Source organism: Dreissena polymorpha, chromosome 7, assembly GCF_020536995.1.
Source record: "Dreissena polymorpha isolate Duluth1 chromosome 7, UMN_Dpol_1.0, whole genome shotgun sequence".
Taxonomy (NCBI): domain Eukaryota; kingdom Metazoa; phylum Mollusca; class Bivalvia; order Myida; family Dreissenidae; genus Dreissena; species Dreissena polymorpha.
The window spans coordinates 97,414,043-97,426,537 of NC_068361.1; the positions used below are offsets into that span (position 1 = coordinate 97,414,043).

At 36.9% G+C, this 12,495-nt stretch overlaps 1 protein-coding gene and 1 long non-coding RNA gene across 4 annotated transcripts in view; one reads left to right on the forward strand and one right to left on the reverse strand.

Annotated features, from left to right (window-relative positions):
* The window catches only part of LOC127839380 (uncharacterized), a 179,156-nt gene that overhangs the window by 161,069 nt on the left and 5,592 nt on the right, over window positions 1–12,495 (forward strand). Inside the window, exon 4 of one of the 2 annotated variants that reach the window (XR_008030309.1) lies at window positions 11,486–11,899. The exons of the other annotated variant lie outside the window; for it this stretch is intronic. This is a non-coding gene — a long non-coding RNA (uncharacterized LOC127839380). The remainder of the gene's footprint in view (window positions 1–11,485; window positions 11,900–12,495) is intronic. 2 annotated transcript variants of the gene reach the window in all.
* LOC127839354 (nuclear pore complex protein Nup214-like) overlaps window positions 1–12,495 on the reverse strand; it is a 259,153-nt gene that overhangs the window by 145,575 nt on the left and 101,083 nt on the right. The window lies entirely within an intron of this gene.

Here is a 12,495-nt window from a genome sequence, read left to right on the forward strand (position 1 = left end):
CACCAAACTTGGTCAGAAGTTGTATCTAGAAATATCTAAGGTCACTTCGAATATGCGGTCATATGCCGGTCAAAAACTAGGTCACAGGGTCACTTATATTTCAAGCATTTAGCATGGTGTCCGCCTCTCTAATTGAATAGTTTTTCATCCGATCTTCACCAAACTTGGTCAAATTGTATCTAGACAATGTTTAGGTCAAGTTCAAATATGGGTCACGCCGGGTCAAAAACTAGTCACAGGGTCACTAAACCATTTCAAGCATTTTTAGCATGGTGTCCGCTCTCTAATTGAAGTAGTTATCATCCGATCTTCACCAACATTTGGTCAGAGGTTGTCTAGACAATATCTACATGTAGGTCAAGTTCAAATATGGGTCATGCAAGGTTGAAAACTAGGTCACGAGGTCTATTAGTGCATTTCAATCATTTAGCATGGTGTCCGCTCTCTAATTGAGTAGTTTTTCATCAGATCTTCATCACTTTGTCAGAAGTTGTTCTAGATGATATGTAGGAGGTCAAGTTCAAATATGGGTCATTATAAAGTTATCAAGTTGTCCAAAGCCTTAAAACGGGCGTATCTTGTGACAGTTTGGCACTCTTGTTCATTTTCATAAGTACCAACTCTCTTAACCACCAGCATGCATGCACACATTCAAAAACACTCCATAAACATGCACGCATATACAGTGAGAAAGAAAAAAACTTATAAAAGGCACAATATAAACATAGAAGTAGAATTTTACATTTCTCTAATGACAAGTATACTTCCTTCTCACATATGTTCATAACACACACAATTACATGCACACACACATCACGCACAATTGTTCTAGAATTTTTCTCATAAATTTTAACGTTCAACAACTGTTCCTTATTAATTCTAGAACACTTCACATATGATACAGAAGTTCAGTAATTCAGTTGATGTGTTCCAGTACAATTCTAGAAAAGTTCCGAAGGTTAACTTCAAATATTTTAGTCTGAAACCAACTTTCTAGAAAACAAATTCCCATGCAGACCGCCAGTATTCAAGTACTGAGCATAGTTAATATAATACATAACAAATTAACAACTGTTGTAAATTGGTTATTTATTATTATATGCTCAGTACTGTTGAACACGGACTTAATTCAATTATCCAAGTTTCAAATTCCTAAATTAAAAAACAACAAATAAATTAAGACCAAAAACAAACACAAAATACAATTCACAAAATAAATAACTGGTCTTTTTTATACAAGAAGTAACCAAATAAAAACATGTCACCACCACAGACTGCCAGGCTTAACACAGAGGCTAGTTTTTTAAAAATGTTTGTCAAGTCTTCCACTGCCATTTTCCTTTTCTTCTTCTGAGAATATTGAACACCAATCACTGCCTCCGGGTCCTTTTTGGTATGAGGTACATTGTATACTGCTCACATGTGCTCTACAGAATAAACAAGAGTGCCAAACTGTCACAAGATACGCCCGTTCGAAGGTTTTGGACACCATGCTCAATGCTTGAAAGTGTCCTCAAGACCTAGTTATTGACCCGGCATGACCCATATTTGAACTTGACCTAGATATCACTTAGATGTAACATCTGACTAAATTTGGTGAAGATCAGATGAAACTACTTCAATTAAAGAGCGGACAACATGCTTAATGCTTGAAATGCACTATGTGACCCTCGTTTTTGACCCGGCATGACCCATGTTCGAACTTGACCTACATATCATCGAGACACAACTTCTGACCAAATTAGGTGAAGATCAGATGAAAACTACTTCAATTAGAGAGCGGACACCATGCTAATGCTTGAAATGCACTAAGTAACCTCGTGACCTAGTTTTTGACACGGCATGACCCATATTTGAACTTGACCTACATATCATCTAGACACAACTTCTGACCAAATTTGGTGAATCGGATGAAACAATTTGAATTAGAGTCCGGACAAAGTGGCGCCGTTGAAAATGCACTAATTGACCCTATGACCTAGTTTTTGACCCGGCATGACCCATATTCGAACTTGGCCTATATATCAACTAGATGCAACTGCTGACCAAGTTTGGTGAAGATCGGATGAATACAATTTGAAATAGAGTCCGGACAAAGTGGCCCCTTTGAAAATGCACTTATTGACCCTATGACCTAGTTTTTGACCCGGCATGACCCATATTCGAACTTGGCCTAGATATCAACTAGATGCAACTGCTGACCAAGTTTGGTGAAGATCGGATGAATACAATTTGAAATAGAGTCCGGACAAAGTGGCCCCTTTGAAAATGCACTTATTGACCCTATGACCTAGTTTTTGACCCGGCATGACCCATATTCGAACTTGGCCTAGATATCAACTAGATGCAACTGCTGACCAAGTTTGGTGAAGATCGGATGAATACAATTTTGAATTAGGAGTCCGGACAAAGTGATGCCTTCCGATCCGCCCGCCGCCCGCCGCCCGCCCCCGCCGCCCGCCCGCCCGCCGCCCGCCAAGGGGTTTCACTAATACGTCCCGTATTTATACGGGCGTATAAAAATCATAAAATGTCTAAAGCAAAGAGTTATTTACATTCAAACTATAACAAGAGATTGCAAAGCAATATGGTCCCCTAACTGTAAACTTCACTATTTTTAAGTTGTTAAATATATTTGTTGCCATAGCAACCAGAATTCTTGCATTATAACAACATGAAATGACGTGCAAAATGTCCTTATTGTCATCTGTTCATGTTTAAGTTTCATGAAAAAATACTTTATACTTTTAAAGTTATCCCATGAGGATCCAGAAAAGTGTAACTGACTTAGACCAAATATTGAATTCAAAAAGACAAAATAACTTTCAGGTGGTTAACCTTAAATACTTATCTAGCGAGGCTGGACAATATTTACCATGAATTGTGGCCCTGTAAGTCCTCTAGGTAAATGCGCTTAAAGAGCCGCTTTGCTGTTGGATTATTTCCCTGCCAAACTCTGCAGTATCTTCCATCAACTGGTCAATGGTAATTAAAGCACATAATGAAAATGTATAGGGAACGTAATTCATGAATTGTTTTTAAATATTAAGTTGTTAAATGGTCTTTAGCAAGAGAACTAAAAACGAAGTGAATACATTGCAAAGCACTAAGCATAACTTAATTTTTGGTATGATTAGTATAAATTTATTATTGCTATAATTAGAATGATGTGTAATTCTATTGGTATGAAAATGCACACTCAGATACCTAAAAAACCAATTCCATTGGTTTAATTTTTTTATTTACAAGCAAATACGTTGAATTGATATCCCCACCAAACATGCTTCTGGACACATAAGTATTATATTTGACACTCAAACAAGCATTTTTTAAAGATATAAAGGGCCATAACCCCGTTTTTTAACAGATGGTGTACAATTCCCATTTGGCGTGCATCATCCTTTTATCCATATATATACTCGAACCAGGTTCAATGAAATCCGCCAAAGCACTTCCAGGATATGGCCTAGGACACACAAAAAGCATTTTTTCAAGATACAAAGGGCCATAACTCTGTTATTAAACTAATGGTGTACAATGCCATTTGGCATGCATCATGCTCTTATCCATATACATACTCATACCAAGTTCAGTGAAATCTGCCAAAGCACTTCCAAGATATGGCTACGGACGGATGGAAAGACAGACAGACGTAAGGATGGAAGGACGGACAGACAACGCCAAAACAATATCCCTCCGCCTATGGCGGGGGATAATAATAAACATTAACACCATTAATGAGCATTGAGTGCTCAACATGCACAGTAAAAACTTCCTTAGCCTGCAGTTCCATAACATTGCATGATAAAATTACGTTACTACATTCAACGTTTATTAATTTCTCCACATAGGTCTTTATTACTTCCTTTTTCAACCTGCAAACTCCACTAAGTGAAAATTTGGGGTGACAGCTGCTTTTAAACTAATATTTGCCATACTAAAACCTCAAATATCACATAAAAAGGTCTACAATAATGTCATAAGAAGATTAAATTTAAAGGAATATTTAGAAATAATAAAAATCACAAACCTTCAGTTGTTGTTCTATTCCTAGACAGACTGCTCAAACACTGTATGCATCACTCTTTAGCAATATTTCATGTCACTTTCCAAATGATATAAATACATAAGTATTTTAAGAAAGTGTTTTTAATGGAAAAAACTAATGAACTCTTCTGTTTGTTAAATGTCTTTAACTTTATTTTAACAGTTAAACCAGTACATTGTCCACCCATGTTTCATGTTATCAATCTAACAGGTAAACTCTCTGTATTTGAATTCAGCCAATTAGAAAAGGCTGTTATATCTTATAACCAATAGATTTGCAGCAACATACCCAACATCTGATGTACAACACATGCTTGGCTTATCAGATAGATTGTTATTTGACAACCTGGACTGGCTGAGTTTGATATTGAGAAAAAACAGTGGGTATACCACTTGGACAGGGTTAAGGAATTTAAACTTGTAGAATTGCTTTGAAAGTAACAACTACTCCTACTTCTGCAGAACTACTACTTTAATTACTACAGCATCAACAACACCACCACCAACACACAACAGCAACAATAACAGCAGCAACAACAACAGCAGCAACAACAACAGCAGCAACAGCAGCAGCAACAACTGCTACTACAGCAACAACTACTACTACTGCTACCTCTATTGCTACTACTATTGCTACAGAACTGTTAATGCTACTACTACTAGTACTACCACCACAACCTCTACTGATATAAAAAACACTACTGCTACTACATCAATTACTACAACAACAACACCTACTACAACAACAACAACTACTACTACTAATACAGCAACTACATCTACAACTACTACTACTACTGCTGCTGCTGCTGTCACTACTATGAATTCATTTGGCTATTTGTAAGTGTAGAGTGTACTATATGTGTTCTTATTCCCCATAAGAACTTTTTGTAGAACTAACTGGTTCTTAAAGCATTCTAGATGTGTTCTAGAACTACATTTTAAAACATTTTTTGAAATTTTTGACCATATTTTGTCCTTGAAATGTTTCTGAAAAGATTATTGAAATTATTGGAACAGTTTCAGTCCTAAGCCATTTTCCACAAATGTTCTGGATTATTCTAAAAAAACTGTTTTGGAACAATTCCAGAACATACGTTTAGAACACAAATATGGAACAGTTCCAGAACTGTTCCAATTCTAGAACAAATTTATATATATCTTTATTGCATTTCTTTTAAATACAAAATACATGATGCAAATAAATTTATACATGTATTAAACTACAAATACATTTCAGACAACCAGCGAAAATTTTCTAAGTTATTTTCCATGATTTCCATCCAAGAAAATGTATAAGTTATTTTCCATAACGATTTCCGTTGAAAAAAAATGGCTAAGTCCAACTTCCATGGTGTTTTCCATACATTCCGTCGAAATGCATGGAATTTTAGTCAAGATTCCGTGGAATTCCATAACAGCTTCAGATGGAAAATTGGCAAGTGGATGGAATTCCATCGAATTCCATGGATTTCCATCGATTTCCGTAGAATTCCATAATATTTTCTACGGAATTCCATAGAAAAGTGCTAATGACTATGGCAGATCTACAGACGGGTTAGCACTGAAATAAATGGAAGTGAGAATCTGTGTATAGTTACCACAACAGCCTATGGGTGGAATGTCTCATCCCTCAGCATCCAGCATCAATTGGAGAAAACAAACCATAAAAGTTTTAAAAATGAATTGGCAGAAAACAAAACATCTTTCTACACCTATGTCAACTGTTCTGTACATCTATTAGACCAGGTGTTTCTCTACAAAAGACATACTTTATGAAGAGGGCAATACATGTACCTCTTGGTGAGTTTTTTTATCCGATATCTGATGAAATTACTTTAATTGTAAATAATTTTTCCCAAAATTAAAACATGGTTGAAGTGATAATGTTTAACATAATAGGCTTAGGGCAGTCTATTTTTGGTAAATAGACGTTGAGTACTAAGAAACCTATTTATACCCTTCATACCCACTGGAGAAACAGCTTGTCCTGTCAGTGTTCATGTATTTTTTTGTAAGATGTTTTTGTTTGGATTTTAACTTTAAAAACCTAAATATATCACATTTAAATTTCAGGCATGTACATATATACCTTAATGTGAAAAATATTGTTTTGCACAAGGGTTTTAACTCCAGTTTCATTATTTACACAGTTAATTCCCTTTGTCAGTTTTCCTTATCCAGCTATAAGCTCCCCCCCCCCCCCCCTGAAGGAAGAGGGGGTTTATTTTTTTGCTGGATGTCGGTCTGTCTGTCTATCGGTCGTTCTGGGTCGGTAGACCAGTTTGTTTCCGATCAATAATTCGTCAATGACCGATTGGCTTGATACCTCACATGTGCATTTGGCCTTGGACAGTAGATGACCCCTATTGAAATTGGGGGCACTAGGTCAAGGTCAAGGTCACGGTCACTGTCTCACTAAGTGTGAAATCGTTTCTGATCAATAACTAATCAACAGACTCAACTTATTTGCTTGATACTTCCCATGTGCTCTGGCCTTAGACATTAGATGACACCTATTGAAATAAGGGTCTCTTGGGTCAAAGGTTACCTGTCACTGTCACAATAAGTGTGAAAATCGTATGATCAATATATCATCAACTAATAGACCGATTGGCTTGAAACTTCACATGTGCATTGACCTCAAAAAGTGGATAACCCCTATTGAAATTGGGGTCACATGTTCAAAGCCCTGTTTGGAAGGGGGCATATGTCTCTGACCGCGGAACTCTTTTTCATTCTGGTTATTCCTCCCTATAACCAGATATGTCACCTACAGCTCACATGGTCTGGTATGTGCCAAATTTTTGCTCCAAATTAGCCCCCCCCCCCCCAAATGTATTACTCTAGCTGGATTATTTATATATTTATTCCCTTTGTTTATTTTTTGTTAAGCCATTTAATCTGAACCATTTAAGATACTGAATGCTTTATTGACCTATATGTTTATGAGAAATCTGCATGCTGGTGATATCTGCAGTTCAAGTTATTTTTTTGAATATTTAAGGAGGTTCAAACAAAAGTGAGGCTGTTGGTGGTTTTGATGTTGTGGGATTTATCATAAGCTTCTTATTGGATCCTTGTGCTGTATTCGTCGCATTAGTATGTGTGGTTGTAATCATCTACAAAAGAAAGTGGAGGATCATGACAAATGGTATAGTATATATTAGTATTTTATAATAATCTTAAGGTTAATGTCCTCGTCAAAGTTTGTTCAAATCATGCCCTAGAGTCAAAACTTGTAGAAGAATAATTCAGCATGCTGTCTTAAATTTGGACAGCTCTGGTTGTTAAAAATGTTCTCAGTGAGTTTCTATGGCATCACAAGCCTTAGACTTATTGAGACTGCAGAGTCCATTTCTTGGGTAGATGAAGTACTTTTTTCTTGAGAAAAGCTTTTGTGAATGCTTAAGATTTGAGATCAAACCGGAGACATCAAGATTGCTATTAATCTGTTTCATAAAATTGGGTTACTTTGAATAAATAAAAAGATTCAGTCTGATTATGTGCACCATATTGCTTTCCATCAGAAAAAAAATTGAATAAATGCTACTTAAAGTTTAAAAAATCCAAACGAGCTTTGTGAATTTAAACTCTTTTTCTGCTATTTTGCTGAAGACCAATTTATTAGAAGTACTTCTTGGGATATTGACTGACTTCAGTGTATTCAGTCTTATTTAATTGTATATAGATACATCACTTTTACTATCTGGTTAATGTAAACATGATGTCTGTCTGGACACAGTTTGTTTCCATTTTTATACGCCCGTATAAAATACGGGACGTATTATGTGAAACCCCTTGGCGGCGGGCGGGCGGCGGGCGGCGGGCGGCGGGCGGCGGGCGGAAGGCATCACTTTGTCCGGACTCTAATTCAAATTGTATTCATCCGATCTTCACCAAACTTGGTCAGCAGTTGCATCTAGTTGATATCTAGGCCAAGTTCGAATATGGGTCATGCCGGGTCAAAAACTAGGTCATAGGGTCAATAAGTGCATTTTCAAAGGGGCCACTTTGTCCGGACTCTATTTCAAATTGTATTCATCCGATCTTCACCAAACTTGGTCAGCAGTTGTATCTAGTTAATATCTAGGCCAAGTTCGAATATGGGTCATGCCGGGTCAAAAACTAGGTCATAGGGTCAATAAGTGCATTTTCAACGGGGCCACTTTGTCCGGACTCTATTTCAAATTGTATTCATCCGATCTTCACCAAACTTGGTCAGCAGTTGCATCTAGTTGATATATAGGCCAAGTTCGAATATGGGTCATGCCGGGTCAAAAACTAGGTCATAGGGTCAATTAGTGCATTTTCAACGGCACCACTTTGTCCGGACTCTAATTCAAATTGTATTCATCCGATCTTCACCAAATTTGGTCAGAAGTTGTGTCTAGATGATATGTAGGTCAAGTTCAAATATGGGTCATGCCGGGTCAAAAACTAGGTCACGAGGTTACTTAGTGCATTTCAAGCATTTAGCATGGTGTCCGCTCTCTAATTGAAGTAGTTTTCATCTGATCTTCACCTAATTTGGTCAGAAGTTGTGTCTAGATGATATGTAGGTCAAGTTCGAACATGGGTCATGCCGGGTCAAAAACGAGGTCACATAGTGCATTTCAAGCATTAAGCATGTTGTCCGCTCTTTAATTGAAGTAGTTTTCATCTGATCTTCACCAAATTTAGTCAGATGTTACATCTAAGTGATATCTAGGTCAAGTTCAAATATGGGTCATGCCGGGTCAATAACTAGGTCTTGAGGACACTTTCAAGCATTGAGCATGGTGTCCAAAACCTTCGAACGGGCGTATCTTGTGACAGTTTGGCACTCTTGTTAAGATGTTTTAAATACAATGACATTAAGTGAAAGTAAGATTGCATTACAGATAAAAAGCGCAATTACTTTTCAATTTAATACGTATTTTAGCCATACAGTACCATGCTTAACGTCCAATTCTGTTGTATTTCGTACCCAATATTATGCTGTGAACGCATGTATGTATAATTGAATATATTAACTGTATAAATTGAATCATAGATAACTAAGTTTATATTGCAGGAGCGACCCCTCTGATCCCCTGCCCTGACCAACCTCTGCCTCCCATGGCGCTGGGCGGGTTTTAGCCCCATCCCCAAGCAGTGTATAAACGAAGGCATAATAGCACGGACAGAGTAATGACTGTCAATTATACACAGATATCTTTAATGAACTTACATTTTGGCCACATTAATTTTGCCCTCATTTGTTTGTAAAGTACATCCTGCATAGAGGACACATGAGTGAGATAGATAGAGGATAATGTTTTTCTTTTAGGGTAAAACTGTGAATTATTTCTTTCAGTAAAACGACACAATAAATATTGTCACACATATAATTTCAATGACAATGAATTTAAAAAAAAAGTGTTATCATAGTTGAAAAAGGGTAATGCAAAAATTAATGTGTGGTAATATTTACAGTTATTACAATTGTTTGGATATTATTAAAATTGTGGGCTAATTAAATTTCACCTATTGTTAATAGTTGTTTAATCAGGCAATAATCCGTTTTCCAAAAACAACAAGACAAACTAGCAATTTAGTTCAACAAATAGACATTTGGTTAGAACAAGATTTCAACAACTTCAAATCATTTTTATTTCTCTAGGTAATTTGATTAAGTCATGACTTTGTATTTAACTGCATATCATGCACATTTTTGTACGTATTGTTTTGACTTGTGAGTATGCTCCTTGTTTTGTGTGCTTATATGTACCAACTAGCACGTTACCCTTTGATCCTCTGGCAGAAATTTTTCATTCAGAAAAGTAGATTTGAAAAATTGCAATTTCCATCTGATTAAAAGTATTGTATTTAAAGTACAATGATTATGGAACCTGATATTGAACAAAGTATCTTTCTGTAAAAAGGGAATTTAAGTTTGTTTCATCACTTAGTTTTTTTGATTGTGTATAAAAAAGAAGAACTTGTTTCACAATATTCATTCATTTTACTTTATTTTGTAGTTTTTACAACTTTTTGGTTAAATTTTATGTTGGTTATGCAATTTTATTCTTGGCTGAGAAAAGGAAACATAAGTGTTGTTAATTTATATACTTTTTAATTTGAGTAAGTTTAACTGATGTCTCTATTTGTCTGTATCTTGAATCTTTTACATAATTATGCCCCCCTTCGAAGAAGAGGGGGTATATGCTTTGCTCATGTCGGTCGGTCGGTCGGTCGGTAGGTCGGTCGGTCGGTCGGTCGGTCGGTCGGTCGGTCCGTCCACCAGGTGGTTGTCGTATGATAACTCAAGAACGCTTGGGGCTAGGATCATGAAACTTCATAGGTACATTGATCATGACTCGCAGATGACCCCTATTGATTTTGGGGTCACTAGGTCAAAGGTCAAGGTCACGGTGACCCGAAATAGTAAAATGGTTTCCGGATGATAACTCAAGAACGCATACGCTTAGGATCATGAAACTTCATGGGTAGATTGATCATGACTCGCAGATGACCGCTATTGATTTTGAGGTCACTAGGTCAAAGGTCAAGGTCACCGTGACCCGAAATAGTAAAATGGTTTCCGGATGATAACTCAAGAACGCATACGCCTAGGATCATGAAACTTCATGGGTAGATTGATCATGACTCGCAGATGACCCCTATCAGGGGACAAAAATTCCACTCGTCCGCTCGTATTGACGAGTGAAATCTTGAAAGGACGAGTGAATTTCCCTAAAGCTCTCGTCCTACAGGACGAGTGAAAAAAAACTGATGTTAAAATATGTATTTTCTGACCAGTAAGACTCTTTTTCATGAAATAAAATCATTTCTTAAAGCATATCTATTCCAAAAGTAGAACGCGAATGAACAGGAAATCGTAATTGTAAATTTCATACAGCAGGTGCGCGTTGTTATGCGAGACTGTGTCCCGGAGTAAATATTGGCTTTTTGGTGTAAACTTTGCGCGTCCATGTTGACAATGAACCATCTAAATTCATTCACTGTAAGTATTGATTTTTTTAAAGAATTATTTTACTGCAAAGTACCGTTTTCAACCAGTCTGAATTTCATCTGAAAAATGTCTGACATACGAGCGTTCTTTAAAGGGGGCAGGAGCGATGTTCAACCATCCGAAATGGAAAGCACGCAAGCATTAGAAAAAGGAAAAAACAAATTTGTCTTCATTTATTTATTTTGTGTTCCTCATAAATAAAGTAAGTTAACATTTCTTCCATGATCAGCTGGCATGAATAACTAAGTAAGCAGCATTTTAGCAGTGATATAGGAAACATTTTTAGTCATATCAGTCCTTTGCAATCTTTCTTTCACACATATTTGAAGGACAAGTGCATGTGTTTGCAGGACGAGTGAAAATTTTAATGCACTTGTCCTGCAGGACGAGTGCAATTTATAAATATTTTTGTCCCCTGCCTATCAATTTTGAGGTCACTAGGTCACGGTGACCCGAAATAGTAAAATGGTTTCCGGATGATAACTCAAGAACGCATACGCCTAGGATCATGAAACTTCATGGGTAGATTGATCATGACTCGCAGATGACCCCTATCAATTTTGAGGTCACTAGGTCAAAGGTCAAGGTCACGGTGACCCGAAATAGTAAAATGGTTTCCGGATGATAATTCAAGAACGCATACGCCTAGGATCATGAAACTTCATGGGTAGATTGATCATGACTTGCAGATGACCCCTATTGTTTTTGAGGTCACTAGGTCAAAGGTCAAGGTCACGGTGACCTGAAATAGTAAAATGGTTTTCGGATGATAACTCAAGAACGCATACGCCTAGGATCATGAAACTTCATAGGTAGATTGATCATGACTCGCAGATGACCCCTATTGATTTTGAGGTCACAAGGTCAAAGGTCAAGGTCACGGTGACCCGAAATAGTAAAATGATTTTCGGATGATAACTCACGAACGCTTTTGCCTAGGATCATGACACTTCATAGGTACATTGATCGTGACTCGCAGATGACCCCTATTGATTTTCAGGTCACTAGGTCAAAGGTCAAGGTCACAGTGACAAAAATCGTACTCACACAATGGCTGCCACTACAATGGACAGCCCATATGGGGGGCATGCATGTTTTACAAACAGCCCTTGTTAAATATATCAGCTTGGAACAGTTGAATTTAATTTGGTCTCATGTGAGTGCCTTAGGGCCTTTGACCCTTTTGTAAATATAACGTACTTAAGTCATTCAATTATTGTTTTTTTTATTGGATTAATGGGTTGACTTTTTTACATTTGTAGTTTTGAAGTAATGTAGCATGAAATACATATATTTTTACATATAATTGTTTCACTTGCATTGTGTTTTCTTCATAATATTGCCTTGTTTTAATGACCATGAAAAGCTGCTGATCCTTGCTGTAATAATTCTTTTAAGTTCAATGTGGCAGCATATTTATTGTCTTGTATTGTGTAGGCATAACAGACAAG